This window comes from Triticum dicoccoides, chromosome 1B (genome assembly GCF_002162155.2).
Source record: "Triticum dicoccoides isolate Atlit2015 ecotype Zavitan chromosome 1B, WEW_v2.0, whole genome shotgun sequence".
Lineage (NCBI taxonomy): Eukaryota > Viridiplantae > Streptophyta > Magnoliopsida > Poales > Poaceae > Triticum > Triticum dicoccoides.
Genome location: NC_041381.1, coordinates 283,182,793 through 283,190,740, shown reverse-complemented (window position 1 = coordinate 283,190,740; position 7,948 = coordinate 283,182,793).

Sequence of the window (7,948 nt, the reverse complement as noted above, 5' to 3'; positions counted from 1 at the left end):
TTGCGAGGTTGACAAGTATTCATGGGTACCTACACAAAAGAGACACAAACCAAAGAAATTGTGTGTGTGGTAAATGTACACATCATCCATCATGATGTGTATGTGCACATGTGAATGAGCACAAGATAAGCATCGCTCAAAGAAATTTGATGCGTGGTATAAGAACATGTCATCCATCATGAAAGAATAGTTATTGTATATGACAAGATGGGGACACAAATTGAGAATGCAAGTATATGGCACATCAATAGCATGTTTGTTCATGGGGAACATATGGTGCACACAAGTATTGGGATCATGCAATGAATAGGATGGATCAAAATCTCCTAATATGTATGAGGGGACTATGGAGGTCTCCTCATGAGCAAGATTGGAAACATCATACGGAGAAAATGGACAACATCCAAAACAATGCATATACGAAGGTAGGTAGTCATGGCATGGCATATGAGATAAATGATGCAAAGTGAGCATATCAATATCATCACAAGAAAAACAAATGCCAATAACCATGGGTTGTCATCTATGCCATATGTGAAAATTGGGTTTATTTTAATGGCATATGCATAGTCACTATCAAGAGATTGCAAATAAGACATATGGTTGATCTCATGCACAGCATATGACAAGTCAAGCGGATTATCAAACATGATGTGACCTAAAGAATTTTCACAAGAAATCCTATGTAACATGGCATCACAACTAATAGACTCCACATGAGAATCATCATAATCATCATAAATGGGCAAATCATCGCATGGGGAAATCATACTAGCATGAAGCATGGTACTAGGTGGATCAACATCATGCAAGCAACCAATGTCAATAATGTCCACTAGTGGGACTAGAGCATCACCTTCACCTATGTTACCTTTGTGATTCCACTCAAGTGGTGTAGGTGAGGTGGGAGAGACGGAATGCTGGTCATCTTCATCGTGATGGAACCATGTGGGGGTGCATCATATTCTACCATGGCCATCGTCTTGTCCAAAGGGAGGACGAAGTCATCGAGGATCGGCGCATCATCATAAATGGGACCTAGCACCAAATGAGAAGACACAATAGAGGTAGAGGTCAAGTTGTTAGAAATGCAAATGGCCTCATGAGACCTATCAACTATCACACTCTCTCTATGTGGTGGTTCACTCACTCCCTCAAAATAGGTGCACTCAAAGTCGCATATGGTGGAGTCACTCATCTCACTCAAGTGGTGGGGGTTGTGGCTCTCCTCACACGGGAATTGGGGCAACTCGTCATATATGGGGCTAGTGGTGAAGTCACTCTCCCTCTCAATATGGTGGAAAAATTCACTCAAGTCATCATACGTCGTTGTGGTCGAAAGGAGAATCCCATGCTCAACCATCTCGTTGTCGTCGCCGTGGATAAAGGCCGAAGATGGCACATCATCACTCTCCTCCATGACCGAAGGGAAAATCCCATGCTCGATCATCTCGTCATCATCGCCGTGGATGAAGGCCGAAGATGGCACATCATCACTCTCGCCTCCAAAGATGGAAGCATCATCCTTGCTCGCCACCTTGTCGCTCGCCTCCAAATCTTGGTCCTTGAGGGTCTTCGTAGTCGTACTCGTTGCTGCACCCTCTTGAAAAAGAGTCGAAGTAGACTCGGCATCATCAATGCCACAAAGAGGGATGGCGGTGAAGTCGAACTTGGGAACATCGTCTTGGAGCTCGTCAGGCTTGGACATCGTGGTGGTACTAGCCTCATGCTTGTCTTAGAGCTTGGTCACCGCGAAGTGTGCTTGGAGTGGAGAAGCCTTGGCCTTCATGAGTTCTTGTTCCGCCTTGAGAGCACCAATGTAGTAGTCGTCGAGGGACGAGAAGTTCTCGAGGAAGATAGTCTTGGAGATGGTGTTGTTCAATCCCATCATGAAGTGGAACTTCATCGGAATGGGGTCGTCCATGCCGGCTCGTCGCAAGGCAATCTTCATCTCCTTGAAGTACTTGTCGATGGACTTGGATCCTTGGATGGTGTTCTCCAATTGGCGTCAAAGTTGTTCTGTGTAGGTTGGAGGCACGAACTCTCGCTGCAAAGCTCTCTTCGTCTTGGGCCAACTCATATCGTAGTACTCCGAAGGTGTGTGAAGCCACCAAGTCAAGGCATAGTCGTGGAAGTTTCTTGTGGCGCACTTCACTTGATCTTAGGAAGGGACTTGATGTAGCTTAAGGTAGTCGTCCATCAAATATTCCCACTCGAGGTACTCCTCCGGTTCTTGAGTCCCATAGAAAGGAATTGCATGGTGGATGTCGAGGTTGTAGTAGCTCGGTGAAGTCGGCGAACTTGAGCTTGGGGAGCTTCTCTTGAGCGTAGCCTTGAGGTTCTTGTTGGCGAAGATGACGTACGTCTGTAAGTGAAGATGCCTTGAAGTCGCTTGTCGAAGATGCCAAGGGAGATGGTGAAGTCGTTGAGCGGTTGTTGGTGTTGAGCTCTTGACCTTCACGTTCTTGTTGGTGATGGTGTCGATGCCGATGTGATCTTGCCGGAGATGGTAGCTCGGAAGCATGTACTCTTGAGCGTCTTCTGGAAGATGAGGAAGATCGCTTGTAGGACTTGATGAGGGCTTTGATATCCTCCATTTGAGCTTGCATCTTGGCGTCGGAGTTGTTTTTGTGGCATCGAACTCGTCGTTGTTGTAGACCGAAGGTGAAATGCCTTGCCTATCCATCACAAGACTCGAGTAGAGGTGAGTAGGAAATGAGATAAACAATACCAAGTTACATTTGCCCAAAGTTGAGGATGTATCCCATTTCACTCAATGTGAATGAAAGAATACTGGAATTGGTACTAGACTTATTCACTCACACCTATCAAGTAAAGCTTATGGTAGAGCTCAGTGAGGATAGTGGCACAAAAATTTGATGCAAAATGTTAGCAAGAGTCAATAATGTTGAAAGAGATTCATAAATTTGCAAGTGAAACAGGTAGACCAATAGCAAAGAATGGCACACGGAAACACACACACGGATGAGCACAAAATGTGGAATCCATGGAAAAAGCTCGTGATGCACAACTCAAGAGAGATGCTAGCACAATTGCTCAATAGGCGGATAGGACACTTGTGCACAACCTATAAGATGCAAAATGTAGCAACTTTTATCCCAAGTATGCTATGTATGTATGGTTCCCGGTGTTTCTCTTAAGATGATCCAAGATGATCGGGTATGACAATCTTATATGCAATGTGGTATGATGCTATGGCACTTGCTTACAAGCTTCTTTGCTCTTTCTCTTTTGCTTAAAAGCTTATTCTTTTTTTTGTATGGCCACTTTGCACAAACCAAGATAGCAATTGTATCTATGCGGGAACAAACTTGTGGCACAAGAGATGATATGATAGCAAGATAATACCAATATGATATGGTATGTATGCAATGGAAGGTGTAGATCAATGATCACTAATGTGCACAAGTAACGTTGCCGGCAATATTCAATGGCTAGTCTCGATAGGCAAGTGACGCAAAATGAGCTAGGGGTTAATAATGCAATTGCAATGGAAATATACAATGATGTCGTCGAGGTTAGCATCCATGTTGATGATGAGAGGTGGTGTTGTCGATGTCGACCCATTCCTAATTAGCCGAAACACCTTAGGAAACGGAAAAACCACAACCCAAAATCTCAAGGACAAAAGTCAAATGGTGGTAGCGGAAAGCGGTGGTGGTTTGCACTTGGCAATGCGTAAGTGGAATGAAGGGCTATACATGTGTCGGAGTTGAAGTTTTCGTCCCTAAGTAGCCGAAACACCTTAGGAGACACAAGCCACAACTCAAACAAGCTCAAACAAAATTGGGTTAAGTTGGGGTGGAAGAGTATGGTGGGCAAGGTTATGCGGAAGTGGTGGTGGTGGTTAATAAAGAAGCAACCATCCCTAAGTAGCCTAAACACCTTATAATACTCAAGTCACTACTCAAACAACCTCAAATGCTATGGTGAACAAAATGGGTTAGGTTGTGGAAGTCGTGGTGGCAATGCGGATGCTATGGTGGAGGGCCTAGGCAAAGATGCCAAAGTTCACAAAATTTGATGGAGTCAAATGGTGTTGGTGGTATTTTTTGGGATGAGGGATGTCAATAGATTCAAAATGAGCTAAAGAACGTCAAAATCGTAGTTCGGATGAATTAGTTATGGGCAAAACAAAAATCAGCTGAAGTCGGTTTTCACAGGGGTCGGACGTGTGATGATGGTCGAACGACTTGTGGTTGGAGCGCGGGACGAACGTCCGGAAATGGCCGGAAATCCTATGTTTTGGTACTGGAATGGGGGTGTCGGACGTCCGGTGATGGTCGGTCGTCCGATGGTTCTAGGGGTGTCCGGACGTCCAAAAAAACGTCGCTCGTCCGGTGGGTCGGGGTCAACGCGAGATGCGAATTTCGGGACATGATTTTGAGTGGAATTTGGGAATTTTGGGGTCAAAATTGATGAGATTTCATGGATGAAAGATGGGGAAACTTGGGGATATGCTAGATCCACTCGAAACCAAGCAAATCCATGGATCAAAATCAACAAAACATCATCAAACCAACAAATCACAAAAAAAAATTGGGGGCTATTTTTGGTGGGGATTTTTGAATTTTAGGACGAAATCAAGCAAAAGAAGGCTAGAAAACAGTGGGAGGGACTCCAAATACGTGATAAACGGGGCTCATGATACCATGATGATGTAGGGTAGAACCCTAGAGGCCGATCTTTCACGATCGGAGCGGGATCCCTCGAAGAACACGAAGAACACGGGGAAGACCGGGGAGAGATCACAAGGGGAAACACCCAAGAACAAGTCTGATCACACATCCACTAGACAATCAAACACACAAGATCCACAAGGGTACATGAACAACAAAAGGAAAGATATAAGGTAGAGTTCATCTCCAAGAGGAGGTCTTGATGGTATCCTAGACGGATGTTCCCACGAGGGTGGTCTTGATGATATACCACAGGATCTTTGAGGGAGTCCTGGATTAGGGGGTATTCGGACTGCCGGACTATATACTTCGTCCGGACTATTGGAGCGTGAAGATACAAGACTCAAGACTCTATCCCGTGTCCAGATGGGACTCTCCTTGGCGTAGAAGACAAGCTTGGCGATCCGGATAATATATTTCCTTCCTTGTAACCGACTCCGTGTAAACCCTAGCCCTCCCCGGTGTCTATATAAACCGGAGAGGTTGGTCCTTAGAAGTCCGATCACGATCACAACCATAATCATCATAGGCTAGCTCCTAGGGTTTATCCTCTACGATCTCGTGGTAGATCTACTCTTGTACTACTCATATCATCAATATTAATCAAGCAGGAAGTAGGGTTGTACTACTCATAACCTGGGTAAACATTGTGTCCCTTGCTTCCTGTTACCATCAGCCTAAGACGCACAGATCGGGACCGCCTACCCGAGATCCGCCGGTTTTGACACCGACATTGGTGCTTTCACTGAGAGTTCCTCTGTGTCGTCACTGCAAGGCTTGATGGCTCCTTCAATCATCAACAACACGGTCCAGGGTGAGACTTTTCTCCCCGGACAGATATTCATGTTCGGTGGCTTCGCACTACGGGCCAATTTGCTCGGCCATCTGGAGCAGATCGACAGCTACGCCCCGGGCCACCAGATCAGGTTTGGAAACCTGAACTACACGGCTGATATCCGCGGAGACTTGATCTTCAATGGATTCGGGCCTGTGCCAAGAGCGCCAGACGGTCACGATGAGCACGGCTTAGACCTGCTGTTGGACAATGCTCGGGATGTCATCCCTGCGGCAGACCCGAACCTAAATCCGGAGCAGACCGTGCTGCCTAAGGATGGAGGGATGGACCCCGCCCCGCAGGCCGCACACTCATTGGCGGTGAAGCCGAACACAGGCCTCACCTCTAAGGAAGCCTGTGACTCCGGACCCCCGGACTCATATCCGGTTGTTGGTTCTAGTCCGCGCGCTCCCGAGCCAGCCGAGCCAGGTTGGGCTCCGGTAATGGAGTTTACCGCTGCGGATATCTTCCAGCACTCGCCCTTCGGCGACATGCTGAACTCACTAAAATCTCTCTCTTTGTCAGGAGACTCATGGCCGAACTATGTCCGGCTCGAGTGGGAAGCAGGCGACGAAGGAATTCGTTGCCCACCCACCACCCACTTCATTTCCACGGTCGATGATTTAACCGACGTGCTAGACTTCGACTCCGAAGACATCGACGGTATGGACGACGATGCAGGAGAAGAACAGGAACCACCACTCACTGGACGGTGGACAGCCACCTCCTCATACGATATATATATGGTGGACACTCCAAAGGAAACCAATGGCGATGAGGCAACGGAGGATTACCCCTCAAGGAGAAAAGCAAAGCACGGGCGTCGTCGGCGCCGCTCCAAGCCCTGCCATAGCAATACCGGCCCTGGAGACGAAAACAATTCGGATGGTGCCGAAGAGGAATACAACCCTGATCAGCCTGCCTTCGAGCAGGTCGAGCAGGAGGACGGGCAGGTCAGCCCAGACGAACAGGCGATGGACGGATATCCGAAGGAGGACAACTACATGCCCCCCTCCAAAGACAATATTAGCCTCGGCGACGATGAGTTCGGCGTGCCTAAGGATCCCGTCGAGCAGGAACGCTTCAAGCGTCGGCTTATGGCCACTGCGAGGAGCCTGAAAAAGAAGCAGCAGCAACTCCAAGCTGATCAAGACCTACTCACAGATAGATGGACTGAAGTCCTGGCAGCCAAGGAATATGGACTCGAGCGCCACACAGCTGACAGGCCACCTCGTGGCCGGGATAAAACGACATATCAGCCCGAATACCAGCCCGCACCCCCACGCCAATACACTACGGCCCGGGGCAATAGGCAGGACCTGCAAGATATACTGGAAAACAAAGCAGGACAGCCAAGATCAATCTACGGATCGCGGGGGCGCGTCCCAGCATGCGACGATGACCGTCACGCCGGATACACTATCGACAAGTCCGGCCGGGCTGAACACAGCCACCCAGACCAATTCGAACTGCGTAGCCACATAGCCCGGCACAGAGGCACCGCGCACCCCCTCTGCTTCACTGACGAAGTAATGGATCATGAATTCCCAGAAGGGTTCAAACCCTTAAACATCGAATCATACGATGGCACAACAGACCCCGCAGTATGGATCGAAGATTTCCTTCTCCACATTCACATGGCCCGCGGAGACGATCTACACGCCATCAAGTATCTTCCCCTTAAGCTCAAAGGACCCGCCCGGCACTGGCTAAACAGCCTGCCCACAAATTCCATTGGCAGTTGGGAAAACCTGGAAGACGCGTTCCTTGACAACTTCCAGGGCACATATGTGTGACCACTAGACGCTGATGACTTGAGCCACATTACTCAACAGCCCAGAGAGTCGGCCGAGAAATTTTGGACTCGGTTCCTAACTAAAAAGAACCAAATAGTCGACTGTCCGGCCGCCGAAGCCCTGGCGGCCTTTAAGCATAATATCCGAGACAAGTGGCTCGCCCGACACCTTGGCCAGGAAAAACCCAAGTCCATGGCAGCTCTCACGACACTAATGACCCGCTTTTGCGTGGGCGAGGACAGCTGGTTGGCTCGCTGCAGCACTACGCCACATTCTGGCACTTCAGATGTCCGTGACAATAACGGCAAGCCACGGCACAACAGACATAAGCGACGCAACAACGGCGACAACACTAAAGACATGGCAGTCAACGCCGGATTCAGCGGATCCAAGTCCGGTCAGCGGAAGAATCCGTTCAAAAGAAACAATCAGGGACCGTCCAGTCTGAAATGCATACTGGAACGCTCGTACCAAATTCATGGCACCCTAGACAAGCCAGCCAACCACACTAATAGAGACTGATGAGTGTTCAAACAGGCCAGTAAAATAAATGCTGAAAACAAGGACAAGGGGCTGCACAGCGACGATGACGATGAGCCCCGGTGTCCGAACGCGGG